This window comes from Zea mays, chromosome 4 (assembly GCF_902167145.1).
Source record: "Zea mays cultivar B73 chromosome 4, Zm-B73-REFERENCE-NAM-5.0, whole genome shotgun sequence".
Lineage (NCBI taxonomy): Eukaryota > Viridiplantae > Streptophyta > Magnoliopsida > Poales > Poaceae > Zea > Zea mays.
This window is the reverse complement of record NC_050099.1, coordinates 216,263,554-216,285,638: the sequence shown is the minus strand read 5'-3', so window position 1 is coordinate 216,285,638 and position 22,085 is coordinate 216,263,554.

The window sequence follows — 22,085 nt, the reverse complement described above, 5'->3', positions numbered from 1 at the left end:
CTATGTTGTCCTTCCTAGACTGCTATTCTGGATACCATCAGATCAACTTGGCAAAAGAAGATGAGGAAAAAACTGCATTCATCACCCCGTTTGGAGCTTTCTGCTATACCTCCATGTCGTTCGGCCTGAAGAATGCGGGAGCGACTTACCAGAGAGCTATTCAAACATGCTTAGCCGATCACTGGGGCAAGCGGGTGGAAGCTTATGTCGATGACATGGTAATCAAAACAGAAAACTCAGAAAACTTCATTGAAGATTTGCAGCTAGTCTTCAACACCTTGAGGCGATACCGTTGGAAGCTCAATCCAGAGAAGTGCGTTTTCGGAGTACCAGTAGGGAAATTACTCAGATTCATTGTCAACCACCGAAGAATTGAAGCCAACCCAGAAAAAATCGAGGCCATCATGAGAATGGAAGCGCCGCGATCATAGAAGAAAGTACAGAGGCTTACTGGATGCATGGCAGCCCTGAGCAGGTTCATATCAAGGCTGGGCGAGAAAGGCATGCCATTCTATAAACTGCTCAAGAAGGTGGACAAGTTTCAGTGGACCACAGAGGCACAGGAAGCTCTAGAAATTCTGAAAAAGTTCCTGACTACGCCACCAGTACTCAAGCCACCACGTCGGGCCATGCCGAATCAGCCGGCAGAAGATCTGTTGTTATACATCTCCTGCACGACTCACCTGGTAAGCACCACGTTAGTAGTCGAGCGGGTGGAGGAAGGACATACATATCTAGTACAACATCTGGTCTACTTCATCAGCGAAGTTCTCGGACCCTCAAAAATGAAGTATCCCCAAGTTCAAAAACTACTATACACGGTACTTCTAACCGCTCGCAAGCTCCGTCACTACTTTGACAACCACAAAGCCATAGTAGTCATCGGGTTTCCAATAGTGGACATTGTTCACAACAAAGAAGCCATCGGAAGGATAGCCAAGTGGCCCTGTGAGCTGGGAGCTCATGACATAGAGTTCTGACCTCGCACAGCAATAAAGACTCAAGCACTGGTTGACTTCGTGTTAGAATGGACCAAACATCAAGTCCAAGACAACCTGGAAGCTACTAAAGTATGGCGGATGTACTTCGATGACTCGCTAAAGCTGCAGGGAGCAGGTGCAGGGATCCTCTTCATTGCTCCTGGAGGTGAACAACTCAAGTATGCACTCCAGTTATTATTTCCAGCATCAAATAATGCAGCAGAATATGAAGCACTGATCCACGGGTTGAATATCGTCGTGTCACTGAGCATTAAGAAGTTGATGGTATACGGAGATTCACTAGTGGTTATAAGCCAGATAAATAAAGACTAGGATTGCTCGGTTGATTCTATGGGCAAGTACTGTGCAACCGTTCGAAAATTAGAAGACAAATTTGAAGGGTTGGAATTCCACCACGTGGAAAGAGACCGCAACGCAGCAGCAGACGCGTTGTCAAAGCTGGGATCCAGTCGGGCCCAGGTCCCATCCGGGATCTTCGTCCAAGAAGTATCACACCCGAGTATTCTCTCAGATCAGACAGAAGAATGCAACACCTTGAACCAACCAGAATCGGACCCCAATGACTAGAGGGAGCCTATCGTCAGGTACATAAAGAATGAAGAAGAGCCGGATGATAAGGCTGCGGTAGAGCGCATCGCAAGACAGTCGGCCCACTACACCCTCATAAGGGGCGCACTGTACAGAAGGGTTGCGACTGGAGTCCTCATGAAGTGCATTTCCTCAACTACTGGGAAGCAGCTATTGGATGAAATCCACGCCGGACAGTGCGGAGTACACGCAGCATCCAGAACTCTGGTCGGGAAGGATTTCAGATCTGGTTTCTATTGGTCAACAGCGAAGAGTGATGCTGCCGAGTTAGTCCAGAGGTGTGAATCTTGCCAATTCTTATCAAAACAACAGCATTTACCAGCACAACAGATGCAGACCATCCCTATAACATGGCAATTCGCATGCTGGGGGCTGGACATGGTCAGACCTTTCAAGAAAGCTCAAGGAGGCTATACTCAAGTGTTGGTTGCCATTGAAAGTTCACCAAATGGATAGAGTACAAGCCCATTGCATCTTTAACCTTAGCCAAGGCAGTGGAGTTCATACAAGACATCATATTCAGGTTTGGGATACCAAATAGCATCATAATTGACCTGGGGTCCACTTCACCAGCTCTGAATTCTTCGATTTCTAAGAACAACGAAGTATCCAGATCAAGTACACATCAGTAGCACATCCAAGAGCCAATGGCCAGGTGGAAAGGGCCAATGGAATGATATTGGAAGCGCGACAAAAATGAAAAGCTTGCAGGAAAGTGGATCAGAGAGCTGCCATATGTGGTTTGGAGCTTGAGAACTCAACCTAGTCGAGCTCTACATGGAAATACTCCGTTCTTCATGGTTTATGGTTCAGAAGCAGTGCTACCCGCCGACCTCATGTTTGGGGCGCCGAGATTGGTCTTTGAAAACATAGTTGAAGCAGAAGCTACCAGGCTAGAGGATATTGGCGTGCTGGAGGAAGAGCGATTGAACACATTAATTCAGTCGGCTAGATACCAGCAGACCTTGAGGCGCTACCATGATAACGTCGTACGACACCGATCCTTTGCAGTGGAGACTTGGTCCTTCGCCGAATTCTAACGGGGGAAGGACGGCACAAGTTGTCACCACTATGGGAAGGGCCATTCATTGTATCAGAGGTCACTTGGCCGGGATAAAACCGGCTTACTCAAATGGATGGCACAGAAGTGCGGAACTCATGGAACATAGAGCATCTTAGAAAGTTTTACCCTTAGCAAGGCCTCAAAAAGCTCTCGAAGCAACATTGTACTCTGTAATCGGGGACTCCATCATCAATAAAGTTTTTGTTTTCAAAGGCATTCAGACTCTTGACTATCGGTTGACTTCGATTTGATTGGACTTGAAATCAACATGCTAACTCAGCTTAGGGTGACCAATATACCCTACTAACGGAGCAATCGGCTTAAGTCGATGATGACTTAAGACGATGCAACATGCTCATGCTGACTCGGCTTAGGGTGACCACTATACCCTACTAACGGAGCAATCGGCTTAAATCAACGATGACTTAAGATGGTGCAACATGCTCACGCTTACTCGGCTTAAGGTGACCACTATACCCTACTAACGGAGCAATCGGCTTAAGTCAACAACGACTTAAGACGGTGCAACATGCTCATGCTTACTCGGCTTAGGGTGTCCACTATACCCTACTAACGGAGCAATCGGCTTAAGTCGGTGACGACTTAAGACAGTGCAACATGCTCGCGCTTACTCGACTTAGGGTGACCACTATACCCTACTAACGGAGCAATCGGCTTAAGTCGATGACGACTTAAGACGGTGCAACATGCTCACGCTGACTCGACTTAGGGTGACCACTATTCCCTACTAACCGAGCAATCGAAGTCGGCAATGACTTAAGTCAATGCAACATTCTCACGCTAACGCGGCTTAGGGTGTCCACTGTACCCTACTAACGAAACAATCGGCTTAAGTCGACAATGACTTAAGCTGGCGTGGTATGTTCACATCCACTTATCTTAGGGTGACCACTATGACCTACCAGCCAGGCGATCGGTTTAAATCAGAAAACGCCCTGAAACCAGCATAACACTTTTACTTTTACAACTGTTCAGGGTGACTACTATACTCTAACAGCAAAACATTTATCACTCCAGGAATAAAAAGAACATTTTACTTGTTGGCATCAGGGGCACTTTCTGGCGCCCTGCTCACAAAATGTTCGAGTTCTAACATAACCATCACATCCACATAGAATTCATATTACATCAAGTGTTGTGCTGGACATCGCTGCATCGAAACGTCTTTATTAGCAATGTCTTTCACAGGAGCGACGGAAGAGGAAGGACAACTCGAAGCATCGGGCGCATCCTTGACCTCGGCGACAATGTCGTCAAGCACCACTACGCCGGGCCTCCTCATCAAGATCCGCCCAGCGAGAATGGCTTTGTCCATAGCCTTGTCGCGCTGAGCCTTCAAAACGACGTAGTTGTCCTCTGAAGCTTTGACAGCCAGCCGAGCAGCTTCTAGCTCTTGCGCAACAAGTTTCTTTAAAGCATGCAGATCCTTGATGATGGAATCCTTGGCCGAAAGCAGCTGTCCGAGTCGTAGAACCTCATCTTGGGATACTTGTAGCTCGCGACGATGATGATCTAGGTCTGACATAGTGAAGCGGTGGCTCCTTTCCAAAATAGTCAAGGAGTTACTGGCGTCACGGTATAACATGTCCAGGTTGTCACGAGAGGCCGCAAGTGCTCGTTTCTCCTCCTACGAGCAAGAAGCAACATTCAGCATCCAGTCAACAAATAAGCATGGCAAGGTCAACCAAGGAAGTTTACCTCATGCGTCGTCCTTTCAGAGTCAAGTTAGGAATTGAGGGAGGAATTCAAAGAACGAGCGACATCCAAAGAAGCAGAGGTTTGGGCCAAGTCGTCTTGACTTTTAGAATACTTCTCCTCGAGGTCAGAGCACCGTTGGGTCAACTTGGCCCGACTTCGAGAATACTTTTCCTCAAGGTCAGAGCACCGCTGGGCCATATCCGACAATGCAGCTGAAAAGGGATGCATGACTAAGAACAAGTTGATCAAAAAAACAACTAAGGAAGCTGTAAGGTCACTAACCAGCATTCGATGCCTTCAAGTCAGCAATCTGTTTCTGAAGTATCAATGGGTTCCACTGCATTAGAGACAGAGCTTGCTCTAGAACAGTGGCATCGCAGGATCTTAGCTGGGCAGATACTCCATCAACAAAAGCCTGTGATCATCAAACAGTTGAGTAGAAGAAAGATAATTCACTAATATGAACAATGAAAGGCAAGAAGTCGACTCACCTGAAGATTGGAGAGGAACAGTGGTAGACCCAAGGCAGAAGGAGTTGTGTCATGGCTCGACGAGGGAAGATCAGCAGGAACAATCTGAAGGGCATCATCAGGGGTGATCTCAGCCCTGCTAGCAGACATCAGGCTCCTTGAATCTAGCTCGCCGACCTCCAAGGCGACTTGTCCGTTAAAAACTGTGGAAGCATGTACCGCCGTCGCCCCATCGGACCAAGGTGGGGACGACCCAACATGGATGTCCATGGAGGTGTGGGAGGGAGAGCCCACCTGAACACCCTCGGGGGCTAGGTTGCAGTTTGCGCTACCCACCAGAGCCGGATCACTACCGGCAATACCCTCGGGGCTAGGTAACTACCAGCACCACCCTCGAGGCCTGGGTCTTCTGCAGTAACCACCTCTAAGGCTGAGGGCTCCTCCATCGCCTCCATGGGAGTTGAGCGACTCAGACCAGCGTCTCGGCATTGAAGGCTGCCCTCCAAAGTCGACGATGCGCGAGACACCACTCGGGTTACCCCCTGCCCACCGTCTGGGACCTCTGAACAGATGGCTGGGATATCATCGGCAGTTGCCTCTGACAGCATATCTTCGGGGACGACTTCTTCCAGTTCCTGATCAAAGTCTAATATTGAAAGTCCCTCAAGACTGACAAGAGCCGACAGAGCTAGAGAAGGAATATCACTACCCCCCTCGCTACCACTATAGTGCCGGCTATTCTTGCGGATCAGCGGGACTTCTTCTTCCTCCTCCTCCTCGTCTTTATCAAATATGAAAACAGTAGCCTGTGCCTGATCACAACCCTTGGCATCAACCTCAGGAAGGGCCTCTGTCGGTACCTCATCATGAAACGGAGTAGAAGGACCTGCACCCTGGTCCAAGCATGACAGACGCCGAAGCCGCCTCTTCTTCCTCTTTTCCTCAACCGGTGCAGTCGGACGGTTCACTCGTCGTGTATGTTTCGGGCGAGCACCTTCAGGCTTCCGAGTCTCCACCGCTTCACCAAGTTCTTGTCCAGCTGTGATAGCCATTGGCTTGGCATGGGTTGAGTCAGATGATTCCCCAGCCAGCAAACTAAGCACAGCATCTATCTCCGCATCGTCTGTGCTAGCTGACATCTCAAAATGAGTCTATCTCTCATCATCCGGAAGACTCCGAAGTGGGGCAATCAGAGCCTCAATGTCCTCGAGAGAGGGTCACACTCTAAGACCCAGACTACCATCACGAGCAGGAGGGTTGGACACAAATTCGAAAAATGGCCTATGCGGTGGCAGGTTCCAGGCAGAATAGGCAACAGGAGCATCGGCGTTTGAAACTCTGCCCCTTAGGATCATATCCAGTCGTCTCATCAGATCTTCAGTGGGGATTCTATTGTTCGTAACCCGGGTAGAATCATTGATGCCACTGTACAAATAAGCAGGGTATGCCCTGTACGTTAAAGGCTGGATGTTCTTGAAAATGAAATCAGCGACCACAGCCTCAGCAGTTAGACCTCTGTCCTTCAATAAGCAAATCTCGGCAAGAAGTACCTTAGCCTCTGTTATCTTCGAAGGGGTCAGAGATTCTACCCAGCTCGGTGTGTGGACATCTGGCTGCCTCCCTGACCGAGGGGGAGGGACTTGCAGTGGTTTTCTACAATGAACCACTCGAGGCGCCACCCCATGATGCTATCCTTGAGGGGGATGTCGAGGTACTCTGTTTTCCTCTCGCGACGAAGCTCCAGACTCGTGCCGCCAACGAGATGGTATTGTCCCCCAGCCATCCCGGGCCGACAATGATACAGGTACTTCCAGAGACCGAAATGGGGGAGAATCCCGAGATAGGCCTCACACAGATGTACAAAATGGAAACTTGCAAGATGGAATTAGGGTTCAGATGGGTCAGGTTCAGTTTGTAGAAATCAAGGAGGCCGCGGAAAAAGGGAGAAACGGGAAGAGCAAGGTCGCGAATAAGAAAGGAAATGTAAACGATAGATTCATGGGTATCCTCTATCAAAATGGTGACCCCGCGGCAAATTCGCCAAGAGCAGAGCTCTTTCGAAAGTAAAACCCCAACATCGACAAAGTGAAGAAGGTCAGATTCTGAGATAATGGACATGTGGTTACCCGCGAATGGCAACTGGCTGTTGGGGTCGATGGGCGGGATGATTGCCGCGATGGAGCTTTGCCTCTTACGTTTCGGCGCCATCGCAATCTTGCAGCGGAACGAACAGGAGCGAGATCTCAAGGAAGCAGAGGAGTGGTTCGAGGTGGAAATGTGAAGTTAGGGCTCGGAAATCAAAACTGCACACCGGCGCGAGTATAAATGGGGTTTCCCGAGTCAGGCACTATTTCTAAAAAGTGCCAAGTCATTACTCGGGAAAAGCTAAGTTCCAAGAGTCATATATGACTCGGCGGTTAGCTCTAAAGCGCCAGCAGTGTCAGCCATCGCTCGGCAGTTACCTCCAAAACGTCGATAGCATGAGATATGACTCGGCGGTTATCTCTAAAGCGCCAGCAGTGTCAGCCATCGCTCGGCAGTTACCTCCAAAACGCCGGTAGCATCAGATATGACTCGGCGGTTATCTCTAAAGCGCCAGCAATGTCAGCCATCGCTCGGCAGTTACCTCCAAAACGCCGATAGCATCAGATATGACTCGGTGGCTACCTCTAAAGCGCCAGCAGTGTCAGCCATCACTCAGCAGTTACCTCTAAAGTGCTGGCAACATCAGACATCGCTCGGCGGTTACTTCTAAAAACGTCGGCAACATGGAGCATATGGACGAACTGACAATTGTGCGAACAGAAAAGGCGGCAAAAACATGACTTTTACTGGAAACATCTTAAGCCTTTCATTAATATTGAGGGGGAGGAGATTACACAAACTCAAAGACTGACTCATTATGAGCCAGCCTTTTCCCCTATTTTCTACTGCATTACAATACCCTATGTTACATTACTACACTACTTACGCCATACTATACTACTAACTACTACTACATTATTCTACTGCTACTACTAATTATTTATACTAATGTTTAAGCCAGTGGTGCTTTGCCACTGGCCTTGCTGCCGCTGCCACCGCCCTTGCCGCCGTCGTCGCTCCAGCCGTCTTCACTGCATCCACCGCCGCCCATGCAGCCGTCGTTGCCATCGTCGTCGCCGCCGCCTCCACCGCTGTCGTCGCCACTGTCGTCGCCTTCGTCATTGTCGTCACCACCGTTCCCTTCCTCGGACGAGTCAGAAGAGTTCTCCTCGTCCGAGGAGACCTCTAACTCATCCGAGCCCTCAACTCGGCATGCTCGACGGACCGGATGTACGTCCAAACCTCGGCGGCTATCCCCTGGGAGTCGTCCAAATCATCGGACGATGCCGAGGGGGAAGCGTAGACCGGCGACCCCTCGGACCTGGAGGAAACCTCCTCCTCCGAGTACTCAGAGTCACCAAAGTCCTCTGAGGGAGGACTTGGTTCGCGCTTCCACTTGTCGCCGGAGCGACGTGGCAAACCTCGACCCTTTTTGTCCTTGCCCATGGTCAGATGGAGGAGAAGAGGAAGTTAGAAGAGAAGCAACAGATGATCGAAGGATAAGTGAAGAGAACAACGGTGCAAGCAGGCTATTTATAGAAGCCGGAAGCGACTGTTCACTTCCTACCACGCTCACCGAACAGTTGCAAGTATTCAATGAGCAATTCAAACCGCCTGAAAATAAGTCAGGCAACAGACATCGTTTCGCGTAACACGACACCATTTGGACTAAGATCAACTGCTCGGGCGATATGATTACACCCCGCGGTCACATCAAGTTACTACTCCAGGACAGTATGCTAAACGCACTGCGTACTAATATGTCCCTTGGCCACACCCATTGGGGGGACGGCTAGGAATTTTCAATAGATTTTCTGAACAAGTCATATCCATACAGTATACGCAATGAATGTATTGAGACAGAAGGAAGAGATCGATAGAGATTAAAGGAAATCCAAATATAGCTACTGAACTGCAAGTCTAGTCAGCAGAAGCATTGAAGCACAGAGCGAGGTGAAAACCAGCCAAGAGCCATCTACCAGACATCCAATCTATCACCAATCAAATAAATTTCAAACCTAACAAGGCATGGGCAGACCACATTGTTTGAATTCGCAAGAAGCATGAAAAAGGCAAAATGCTGATTTCTAAAGCATGAGATGAAGATAAAATGCTGATTTCTAAAGCATAAGATAAAGATCTTTGAGTGGATTATTTTCAAAAATCCACTCAAAGCTTGGGGGCTACACCCATTGGGTGCACCTCCGGTGCGCCCAATAGATTCTTAATTCTAAAAGATATAATGTTGATTTCTAAAGCATAGGCTGATGACAGAGTGCCAATTTCTGAGGCATGAGATGAAGACCTTTGAATGCACCAAAGGATGACCCTTGAAGACTGTTTTTACTGAGTCACATAGAGTTCAGAAACAACGTTAACAGGTGCACCTTTGGAGTGCCCATCACCAAAATGAAAATCAAGCAATAGAATCGCAAGCTGGACCTAGAATCTTTGGGCTGATTATTTCAATATCAACTCAAAGATTGGGGGCTTGTGGGGGACGGATATCCCCTGGGTCCACTAGACGGCAGAAAGGCCTCACGAAAGGCTTTGGGCCTATTGTCTCGCAAGGCCGTCCCCTCGTGGGCCAGGGGAGAATTGCTGGTGGAATGGGCCGACGCAAGGAAGGAGCAGACTTAGGCCCAGGCGGCTCGTTGGACTTAAGCGATATCCACAGCACCGATCCGACCTTCCCGCGTGGGATGACCTCGAATGACGGAACAGACTAAGGATAAGATGAATGGATTATAGGAAGATAAGTTTAGTCGGTTCACTATTACTTAGGTACACATCGTCATCATACACGCATGTAATGCCCCATGGTCAAGTATATAAGGCCTAGGGGGTACCCCATTAGATTCATCGACCATCTACTCAGCTCACTAGCTTTCTCCGTACTGGAGACTGCCCTTGTAACCCACCACATAAAGATCCACACCAGGAAGTAGGGTGTTACGCATCTCAAAGCGGCCCGAACCTGTAGAAAATCACCTACCGTCTCTCGTGCGTCTCGCACGAACCATTGAGTTACAGTCAACAGCACCGTCGTACCCAAAAGCACCTCGAGGGGTAACCCTGGGTGCGCGGTCGGGCTCCAAACACCGATAGTCTCTTATTCCTAAAGATCACTTTAGGTACCGGATTTCAAAGTGTGAAAAGTCTTTAGAAGTGAAAAGATAAGAATAATCAGAGTAAAGCAGCAATAGATGAGGAAATATTAAGAAAAGTTTAGAAAGAATCAGAGTAGCAAAGGTAAGTAGGCAAGGGTTATCCAGTTCTATCTAGGTTTCGTCCTATAGCCAACATTTCTCTGATACCACTTTTGTCACAGCCGGATTTTAGGGGTCCAAAACCCAGGCGCGAAATTCACCAAGTGTGCTGGGATCAAGCCTCACACATATGATGACTCATGGTTCAGAAACGAATGTCACATCTTTAATATATAACGAAATTTTGTACAAAATAGTTAAATAATTATATCATACGAAGACAACGATCCAGCAACCCAAAGTTGACTGGGAGACGATGGCCTAGACCTCTCACGAACTCATCACGGCATCCTTCATGCGCCTCATCTTGTGGTATCTGTTCTTGACCTGGGGGTGTGAGTACAGCAAAGCTCACATACGTTCATCGCTCAACAAGTTGTGGGGAATATTGTGCATGAACTCACCAAAGGTGGGAGCTCATGTGAAGTGTAAGGCTTACCAAAGGAGATGATTAAAGCTAAGCATTGCTTTTAGAGTTGGTCAAAAATTTATTAGCAGTTACTAAGTATAAGTAGATACCAGCCCAAATAAATAAGAGATCAAATTAATAACAACACCCACAATGCAATGCAAATGGCAAATTAAGTTTAATTCCATAAATTACTCATGTGAGGGTTCGAGCTGCTCATGACCGTGAGTACGGCTGATATACTAGTTTTACACTCTGCAGAGGTTGCGCATCTTTACCCACAAGTCATTTTACCCATTTGCCAAGGGATCGCGACTTCACATTCATCTCTACCGAGGAGACGAGGCAGGGTACCACTACGAGGCCTTTACAAAGTTCCACTGGCTTTCGAAAACCCGCTACGATTTCTGAGAAGGGCAATATAGGAATCCCTCGTCCGAAAAGCCATCGCAACATGATCGACCCGAGAACCTCCCTATACGCATGCTCCTCTACCGCCCTTGCCCCTTTCAGGTAAGATAGTCTTCCACTAGCTTTCCTAATTAGTCAGCCAAAGGCATCCCATACCACCCTTGTGGTAGCACTGTTTTCCCGGGTGGTCGCTCCATGTTCCAATTAACATAATGATCTTATCATGAACAGTAATTAAAATAACAACAGAATAACTGGAACATGATCATAAACAATGCTAGGAAAACCTATTGGGTCCCATCAAATTAACCTAAGCATGTCACAGTGATTACCAAGAACATTATTAGGTAAAGAAAAGTGATCAAGGGCACAACTGGCCTGAGACTCGAGATTCCCAGGTACCAACTTGGTCTTCAAGTGGCTTGTAACCTCGCCGCTAATTGGAGCAATACAGACAAACATGGTATAGGCAAAATTAGCATCACACAAAACATAAGCACATACTGCATAATAATGATCTACGCATCGTAACTAGATCTTAGGTTCGAGAATCACTAAATTCAGAGTTACGGTTAAAGAGTTATTATTTTCCGAAGATTTAAGTGTTTACTATAAAATAAATGAGGTACAAGATTTTAACCATAGGTTTCATGGTAATACAAGGTTACTAGATGATAAACAATATTATCATGAATTTAATGCAACTGGAATGAACCAATTTGGAGCTAAAATAAATTAAATATGAATTAAACAAGTTTCTGGAATTATTTTTATGCTAAAAATCATTTTCTGATTTAATTCTGAATATTCCTAATAGCCCTCGATTGCGGACACAAATACTGGAATCCACAGGGTTCTTTACGTAAGAAAAAGGACTCTGTTGTAATGATTCTATAACGTCTGCGGATGGCGGGTTGATTTGATAAAAACCCAGGGACACTCTTATGCAAAATCGTTTGGCCGAAGGGGTATGGGATGTCTAGAGCCGCACGATCCAATTTGGATGTGCAAGGTTAGATCTGGCACTTTATGAACCGATATGCGATGTAGATCATCGATTCTGAGATCAACAGTTGAGAGGTAGCCATGATTTGAAACCATTTTGCACCCTCCATCCACAATCCTACGGCCCAGATCAAACCACGAAGCGGTACGTGATGGTTATAATCTCAGCCATAGGCTAGATATCTAACGGACAAGATTTTATTAAGTGCGATGTAATCCCATTCATCCAAGTACGATCCAACGGCCACATCCACCCCACATCTAACCCATACGTCTATCTAATCCAGACCCTCCATCGGGGATCCCACGGCCGCGTGCTAAGCACCCCCAACGACCGCGAGCCCGGCGGCGCCGCTCGAGACCCATGGTGGAGGCCATGGTCGCGGCCACCCAAACTTCGATTCCTATGCTCGAACTCCGATCCGAAGGCGGTAATAGGTAGAGGGTATGACGCTTTTGAGGGATTACTCACCGCGATTCCAGCAATGCCAAGCCCCACACACTGCACTCGGCAAATCTGTGGCACCCACGGTGCAATGGCAAGCAATTCACCCTCCCCCAACGAATTTCTCCGCTCAATACGACAACGCACACCACGTACGCGCACTTACTAAGCTCCCACACCACCTGCCGGGACCGGAACGACGACGTAGAACTGAGTCGTCAACGGCGGCGGATAGCCTCCGAATGTCGACGATGGCGTCCACCACCTAGGTGACATTCAAGTGCTTCAGGGGCGCAGGGCATCGGTACTTACATGCCCAGCCGGAGGGGATAGATAGCCCCGGGCAACAGCTCGGCGAGATCCGCGCGAGCAATGGGGTCCCCGGTTCTGAGTCCGACGCCGCGCGGGGTGGGAGAGAACCCACCCAGTGGGTCCCACACGCCAGCGACTGAGACGGAACAGTCTGTGCGCTTGTTTGACCGACGGATGGGGACCCCATGTCAACGCCAGGGAGTGAGCTGTGCGGGTGCGAGACGAGTGGCTGCAACACGACCCCATCAGTCAGCAGGCGAGAGCGCATAGGGGAGATGGGCCATGCGGGAAAAAGGTTAATCGGTCATGTTGGGTCTATGCTTCGTCGCCGAAGGTCTCTTGGGAAGAAGCGGCTTTCGGCTGAAGCTGTTTGTATAAGATGGCCGAAGGTTCCTCTTCATGAAGCTTCGGTATTACAAACCGACTTAAAGATAGAATGACCTTTTAGTCCATAAAGGTCTGAGTCAATGTTGTAAACTTTTATAAGGGGTATACTTGTAATTCCTCACAGGCTGCATCCTGTGCCTATAAATAGTGAACAGTATTCCTTTACTGTTCACGTTTTTCTAGTAGTTGCGATCGCATCTTTCGGGAACCAACCTTTGCCAAGGCAGAGGTATTATTGTATTCAATGATTCGATATATTAAGCAAATATAACATAATTCGTTTATGGTTTATTCACCATTTTATACCCTTTATTTTATGTTATCTTATACTGTCTATTGAAATTTTATTACGAAGACTTAAGCTTCGTAATCACATTCTCATTAACCTTCGTCCAAGGTTCATTATCTCCAAGGGAATAATGTTTCGTGGACGAAGGACGTTAACATTTAACATTTTATGTTGCCTTGTTCTTAATTCATAGCATTTGAGAACAAGTCCCCAACATTGGCGCCCACCTCCGGTGAACTCACTTCCACTTTTTGAGCTGATGGCTTCGTTCAACGATCAAGCTGGAGCTGCTTCGGACCCGAAGCTGGTGCTCCCGATCACAGGTGGTTCGTCTTCAGAGCCAGCCAACAAGAAACAAAAGAAGGGAGCACAGAGAAGGGTACAGCATGTTGGGGTGCAAGGACCCTTCATCAAGTCAAGATGGTCTCACATTCCTATTACCTTCTCTCAAGAGGACCTTCAGCTCAAAGATTACCCACACAACGATGCCATGGTTATCTCTTGTGTTATCAAAGGATTTCTGGTCCACAATGTCTTGGTTGATACAGGCAGTGCAGCTGATATCATATTTGCTAAGGCCTTCAGACAAATGCAAGAGCCAGAAGATAAGATTCATGATGCTACGCATCCTCTCAGTGGCTTCGAAGGAAGACAGATTGTAGCACTGGGTAAGATCACCATGTCAGTGACCTTCGGGTTCATCAACAACACTAGAACTGAGCAAGTTGTGTTTGACATTGTTGACATGGAATACCCTTACAATGCAATTATTGGTCGTGGCACCCTCAATGCTTTCAAAGCAATTCTTCATCCTGCCTATCTTTGCATGAAGATACCTTCGGATCAAGGACCCATCGCCATTCATGGAAGTCAGGAAGCTGCCAGAAGGGCCGAGGGCAATTGGACTGACTCAAAAGCAATCCATAACATAGATGGAGCTGAAGCTTGTGAACAGTACAAATTCAGAAGGGAGAAAGCAGCTTCAGCAGATCAGCCGAAGCCTATGCTCTTATGTGAGGACATAGCAGAGCAGAAGGTGCTGTTGGGCTCTCAATTATCCGAAGAGCAGGAGAAAACATTGATAAGGTTTTTATTCAACAACAAAGATGTTTTTGCATGGTCAGCCAATGATCTCTGCGGAGTAAATAGGGATGTTATTGAACACTCGCTCAATGTCGACCCATCCTTCAGACCCAGAAAGCAGAGGCTTCGGAAAATGTCTGATGATAAGGCCGAAGGTGCTCGTAACGAAGTCAAAAGACTCCTCACTGCAGGAGTTATCAGAGAAGTAAAGTACCCAGAATGGCTAGCTAACACTGTTATGGTAAAAAAGGCCAATGGCAAGTGGCGAATGTGTATCGATTTTACAGATCTCAACAAGGCTTGTCCGAAGGACGAGTTCCCATTGCCAAGGATAGACTCTTTAGTTGATGCAGCAGCTTCTTTAGAGCTCATGAGTCTGCTAGACTGTTACTCAGGCTATCACCAAATCTGGATGAAGAAGGAAGATGAGCCGAAGACTAGCTTCATAACCCCAAGTGGCACATATTGCTATCTTCGGATGCCTGAGGGGCTCAAAAACGCTGGAGGAAGTTTCAGCAGAATGACTGCGAAGGTTCTCCAGTCTCAGATAGGCAGGAATGTGCTAACTTATGTTGATGATATCATTGTAAAAAGCACAAAACAGGAGAATCATATTGCTGATTTGCAGGAGACCTTCGCCAGTTTCAGACAAGCTGGCTTAAAGTTGAATCCAGAAAAATGCGTCTTCGGAGTAAAGAAGGGGAAATTTCTTGGATGCTTGGTTTCAACAAAGGGAATTGAAGCTAATCCAAGTAAAATTGAAGCTATACTTCGGATGGAGCCACCAACTACAAAAAAGGGGGCTCAAAGATTGACAGGAAGGTTGGCATCTCTCAATAGATTCATATCCAGATCAGCAGAGAGAAACTTACCATTCTTCGAAGTGCTGAAGTCAGCTGAAGTCTTTCAATGGGGACCAATCCAGCAGAAGGCCTTTGAAGAGCTGAAACAGTATTTGATAGATCTAATAGCATTAACTCCACCTACGCTAGGGGCTCCTTTATTATTATATGTGGCAGCTTCGCACTCAGCGGTAAGTGCAGCACTTGTCCAGGAGAAGCTTGATGGCCAAGTCAGGAAGCAGGTCCCAGTGTATTTTGTATCTGAAGTTCTTAGTATATCAAAGAAAACTACACAGAATTAGAGAAGGTGTTATATGCTGTTTTGATGGCATCCAGGAAGCTTCGGCACTATTTTCAAGCTTACAACATAATTGTTCCTTCTTCACAACCTCTGAAGGATATTATGAGGAACCGAGAAGCTACTGGAAGGATTGGAAAATGGGCTGCAGAGCTCAACAAATTTTGTATTGAATATGTTCATAGATCTTCGATTCAGTCCCAGGCGTTAGCAGACTTCATTGCTGACTGGACGCCAGGGGCTCAGGAGGAAGAAACAAATAAAGACGCCGAAGCATGGACAGTGTTTTGCAATGGATCTTGGGGAACCTTCGGTGCGGGAGCGGCTGCTGTGTTGGTTTCACCTTCCAAAGTTAAAACTTGCTATGCCGCAAAACTTGATTTTAGTTGCACAAATAACATTGCCGAGTACGAAGCCTTGCTTCTGGGTCTTCGGAAGCTAAAAGCAATGGGAATCAGAAGGGCCATACTTAAAAATGATTCCCAGGTTGTTTCGGGTCATATTGACAAGAGTTGCAAGGCTAAAGATCCGAAGCTTGAAAAATATCTGGATATGGTTCGAAGAGTTGAAGCTTCCTTCGAAGGATTTTCTGTCAAAAATATCCCTCGAGGACAAAATGAGCATGCTGATTTGCTAGCTAAGTCAGCAGCACAGGGGCTGCCCTTACCTTCGGATGTGTTCTTCGAGACAATAAAAGCACCTTCGGTGGAACTTCTTGAAAGAGCAGTCCTCAATATATCTCCTGTTTATAGCGAAGATTGGAGAACTGAGATCATCTCTTACCTTTAGGGTAAATTCCTTTCAGATGACGAAGCTTATAACAGGAGGATAGAGGCAAGAGCTCGTCCATATGTCATGATAGAAGGGGAGTTATACAAGCATGGAGTTTGTGCTCCGCTACTCAAGTGTTTATCTAGAACCGAAGGCGTAGAGTTGATGAAAGAAATACATGCAGGCCTGTGTGGATCTCACATTGGATCTAGGCCGTTACTTGGAAAAGTTTTCCGTCAGGGGTTTTATTGGCCGAAGGCAGCTTCGGACGCGGCGGAATTAGTTCAAAAGTGCGAAGGTTGTCAGAAATGTGCAAGAGATCAAAAACAACCTTCGTCCTTAACACAGCTCATACAACCCATCTGGCCATTGCAAAGGTGGGGCCTTGACTTGTTAGGTCCGTTACCACCGGCCCAAGGGAACCTAAGATATGTTGTAGTGGCGGTGGAATATTTTTCTAAATGGATTGAGGCAAAGCCTTTAGCCACAATAACTTCGGCCACCGTCCAAAAGTTTTTCTGGCAGAATATTGTTTGTCGTTTCGGGGTACCAAAGGCTATTACTGTGGATAATGGAACACAGTTTGACTCCGAAGCTTTCAGGGATTTCTGTGATCAAATTGGTACGAAGATCCATTTTGCATCAGTCAGACATCCAGAGTCAAATGGACTCGTTGAAAGAGCCAATGGCATTATAATGACAGGAATAATGAAGTTAATCTTCAATCAACCCAGGGGAAAGTGGCCAGATCAGTTAACCAAAGTGGTGTGGAGCCACAATACAACAACATCAAGGTCTACAGGCTTTACTCCATTCAAGTTATTATTTGGTGACGAAGCAATAACTCCGGAGGAAGCTAAAACCGGATCAATAAGAGTAGTAGCTTCGGCAGAATCAGGTTCCGAAGCTGCTTATTCTGTGGAAAAAGATGCTTTAGAAGGGATCAGGCTGCAAGCCGTGGAGAACATCAATAAATATCAAGCCGAAACAATCAAATGGCGAGATAGAAAGGTTCGGCTAAAGAATATTGAGCCAGGACACTTGGTGCTTCGGAGAGTGGCCAACCCAGAAACAGTGGGCAAGTTGCAGTTGAAATGGGATGGACCTTTCTTAGTAGCATCTTCGTCAAGACCCGGTTCATACAGATTGAAGGATATGGACGGCAACGACATCCCTAGATCTTGGAATGCGGATGAGCTTCGGCGATATTATGTATAACTCGATGTAATTTTTCATATTTTTTATTTTTCTTTCATGGCACCCTTTTCCTTTCTGAAGGGGGAGAAAGGTTTTTAATGGGGCCATCACATGTAATTTCCTTTTTTAGTTCTATAAGAGCAAAAATCCCCCAAGGAATGTAAATGTAAAAGCTGAGAACGCACCATCGAGTGCCGAAAAGTAAAGGCGAAGAAGCTCCAAAGTCGTTCCTAAGGGAATGCAGAGCTTACAGCGAAAAGTCAACGCTGATTCCGCCAAAAGTAAAGGCGAAGAAGCTCCAAAGTCGTTCCTAAGGGAATGCAGAGCTTACAGCGAAAAGTCAACGCTGATTCCGCCAAAAGTAAAGGCGAAGAAGCTCCAAAGTCGTTCCTAAGGGAATGCAGAGCTGAGGTGTGATTGTTTTTAAGGAAATATTGGCTATGAGTATGGCTTCGGATACGCGTTTGGACATTCATTTGCACATCACATTACATCATAGCATTTGCATTCATAAACATTCATCCAGGCATATGTAGGTTAATCATCATCATGGCATAAGTGCTTGCTTCGTTCCTAAGGGAAATGTTGTTTTCTATGCTTCGCTGCGTACGAAAAGAAGGGAAGGTGTTTTTTCGCCTTCGGCTCAAAAAAGAAAATTTCGTCCACATCAAAGCACTTCTCATACATCAATGGAAGGATAAGGATATATTACAAGGTATGAACAGAATTCATTAAAGACAAGTTTTAGTTACATTTACAAAAGTTATCTCAAAAGTTTCTCAAGTACTGTCTACAGTCTACTGTTTAATCTCCAAGGAGCTTCAGCTTCGGCGTCATTTTTTAATCATCGGCTTCGGCTTCGTCATCCTACATGAATAAGGTTGTTGTAAGTCAAAATCGAGCTTGCAGGAAGAGGTAAGCACAAGGTATGGTTTCTTACTGGTTCAAGGTGACTCCGAGCTTCGTCTCCAGCCTTTTCTCGCCCACCTTTTGTCCATATCATTTTTACAAATCTATTAGAGATACTTCGGGCGAGATCAGGAATGTCATCTAGGATTGATGGTGATAAAGTGAAATTTGGCCTATTGACAATCTTTCCATGATCGCAGCCAGCTTTTAGGAAAGCTGCAGCAGTGCCCCGAGAAGCCACCCAGGCACAGAAGTCACCATGCCCAGCTATGACTTCGTCGAGCTCATCAATCTCACCTTCAATATGTTCGAAGGTCTTCGGTAGATCTTCAGCTGAGGGGGTGAATTTTTCACTGCTGGCTCCAACTGAGTGGAAAATTTTTCTTAATCGTTGAATGCATTTGTTGCTAAATTCCAAACATTTTTCTTGAAGGCTCGTCAATAGTTTTCTCAAATCTGAATTTTGTTGAGCTTCGGCTTCAAGTTTTGCATTAAGATCTTGCTTTTCTCGTTCGAACTGCTCAGATTGGCGGAGAAGCTTCGTGTTCAGTTCTGTTATTTTTGCTTCAGCTTCCGCCAATAAACCTTCGGTTGCCTGGAGCTCAAAGTTCTTTTTCTCGATAGCATCTGATTGCTCCTTTATTCTGCTTTCCAAATTTTCAATTATAACTTCGTGCTTCTTATCTTCAAAATCTTGCTGCATTTTCAAGGCTTTGCTCAACAACATACTCTGCACGGAAACAACCTTCGTCAAACATGTTTTCATTATTAGAAACAATAAAAGTTAAGGGAAAAGTAGTTCACCTTGAAATTAGAATAAAATAAACTACCAACGATATGTTGTCGTCGGTAGCGGCTGATGTCTGTTTCTAGCTTCGGAAAACCGATACTCTTTGACAGAGTACCGATAACTTTGGCTCCAGTTTGATCTCGAATACAATCAAATTTTTCATCATCAATGCCTCCGAAGAGGAGTGCTCCAGGTTTGTATCCGCAGGATTTGGCATACTCTCTAAGCTCTTCTATTTCAGCTTTTGACAATTTTTCTCCAACTAAATTCTGGAACATGAAGGCTTCGTTTTCTGAAGCTTCATCAACAATTTCCTTCTCTTTCCCCGACGCTGCGGTCACGGCCTCTTCGGCGGCGGTGGTAGCTTCTTCTGCAGCCATATCTAGCAGTATTCTGTCAATGTGTTCGATTGTGCTCTCCAGGTTCAAATCTTCAGCTGAGGCAGCTTCGGCAGCCGCGACCTCCGAAGGTGTAATTTCAATATCTGTCCCTTCCGCAGCCGCTGGTGTTTTTTGAGCTGAAGCTCTTGGCGGTGTCTTGTCAATTACCTCTGTCACAGTGATAATTCTTTGTCTCTTTGCTTTGATTGTTTTCTTTGATTTTTCGGGCTCCTTGTCCTTCTGAAAAAACTTTGTCAGTTGAGGCCCCAGTGGACTTAGCTTCGCAGGTAAGGATTCAGTCATTACCTTCAGAATTTCCTCAACGTCAGCGGCAGAGGGTGATGCGGGGGTTTCTTCTTCGTCGGACATTTTTTGCTTCGGAGAAGATGCTTTCCTCTTCTTCGGAATTTTCTTCTTTGATGGTTTTTTCTCATCTTCATTTAAGGCCTCAGTCATCCTTTTCCTTTTTTGGCCCCCAGCACCTTTGTTCAGATTTTTCATAATCAGGGTATTCAAAACCCAAGGCGTCCAGCACTCGGTTCAGTCTTCGCTTCGGACGGGTGCCGAAGGCCGCAGTCATCAATTGATCTTCTTTTTTGGAGTAGTTCCCAAGTATTTCATTACACATTACTTCAATTGTATCTAGCCACTCTTGGCAAGGTGTTTTAAAGTATTTCTTAAATTTGAAATAGTAAGGCAAACGCACAAGTTCACCTTCTTTCTTTTCCCCCTTCAGCTTCGGCATTTCCCATTCTTTTAAACTAGGAAAAACTTTGAAAGCCAAGAACTCCTGAACCAGGTCTCTTGTACTGATATGCTCTGCAATAATTCTGAATTCATCCATTGCTTTTTGAGTTGGACCTTCCGGTGTCATGTTGCAATGGGGGAGGGTCTCTCCGAAGATTAGTTTAAGTGGACTTTGCACAAGCTTCTCCTTGTCATCATTAACCTTGACATAGAACCACTCCGACTTCCAGCCTGCTGCCCATTTGCTTCGGTAACTGATTACAGGAAATTTTGTGGTTTTCCGATAGGCGAAATTATAGCAACCAAAATTGTCATGCAATCCATCCTTTCTAGCCTTCGTCTGATAATGCAGCTCGTGAACCTGGCAAAAGCTGTCCGCAAATGGCTCCACTGCTTGGCTTCGAAGTGCCCAGATATAGACACTAAGCCTAACGATAGCGTTAGGGGTCAGCTGGTGAAAATAGATACCGAACCTCTTCAGTACGTCTGCAATAATCCCATGTAGGGGGAATCTTAATCCAGCCTTTAAAAAGCTCTTAAAAATGACAATTTCATCCTTCTCCGGTTTTGGGGTAGTCTCTTCTCCCCCGAAGCGTAATAGCTTCTTCTGATTCTCATTGAAAAAGCCTGACTTTACCATTTTGGAGAGATCAGCCTTCGAAACAGTAGACTTTCCAAAGTCCAAGTGGCTGGGCTTGCTTGGCATGGCAATACGATAATCGTCTTCGGGATCAGTTTCCTCAATAACTTATTCTTCTGCTTCGGCAATTGCTTGTTTTGCTTGTTCTGCATCTTCACTAGGGATCTCTTCAGAAGTCACCAGCCCGGATCGTTGCATAGCTTCGGAGATGGGAACAGTCTCCGAAATTTCAGTTTCGCCCCCCTCACGCTCAACCCTGGCGGTAGAACGCACTCTGGCCATTTAATTCTGAATTTGTGGAAATTTAATACTTTTTTCTTCCGAAGTTTTTTCTTCTGACGAAGCAGGCTTCAAGCTGGAGCTTCCTACGATTCCGGGAGTTAAGCTTCGGCGATGGTTAAAAATTTTGGCAGCAAAGCAGTGCAAATAGCAATGAATGCTGTGGTAACTTCACACCTACTCGTCTGTTTATATAGTACTGCAGGTAAGAAGGCGAAGCGCCAGGATTTTTACACCAGGCGGACACCCGCTCGCACTCGCTGCGAGGTGGACCGCAGAGACCAAACAGTAACTCTGCAAGGTGGGACCGCTACCCGCTGGGAAACTGAATCGTTTCTCGACAACGAGCTCAGGGAAGGTGTTTTTTAGACCTTCGGCGCCCGAAGCTTAAGAGACTTTTTTCACGAATCAAGCTCGTCACGAAAAACGATCTAGCACCGCGAAAGGGGCTACTGTTGGGTCTATGCTTCGTCGCCGAAGGTCTCTTGGGAAGAAGCGGCTTTCGGCTGAAGCTGTTTGTATAAGATGGCCGAAGGTTCCTCTTCATGAAGCTTCGGTATTACAAACCGACTTAAAGATAGAATGACCTTTTAGTCCATAAAGGTCTGAGTCAATGTTGTAAACTTTTATAACGGGCATACTTGTAATTCCTCACAGGCTGCATCCTGTGCCTATAAATAGTGAACAGTATTCCTT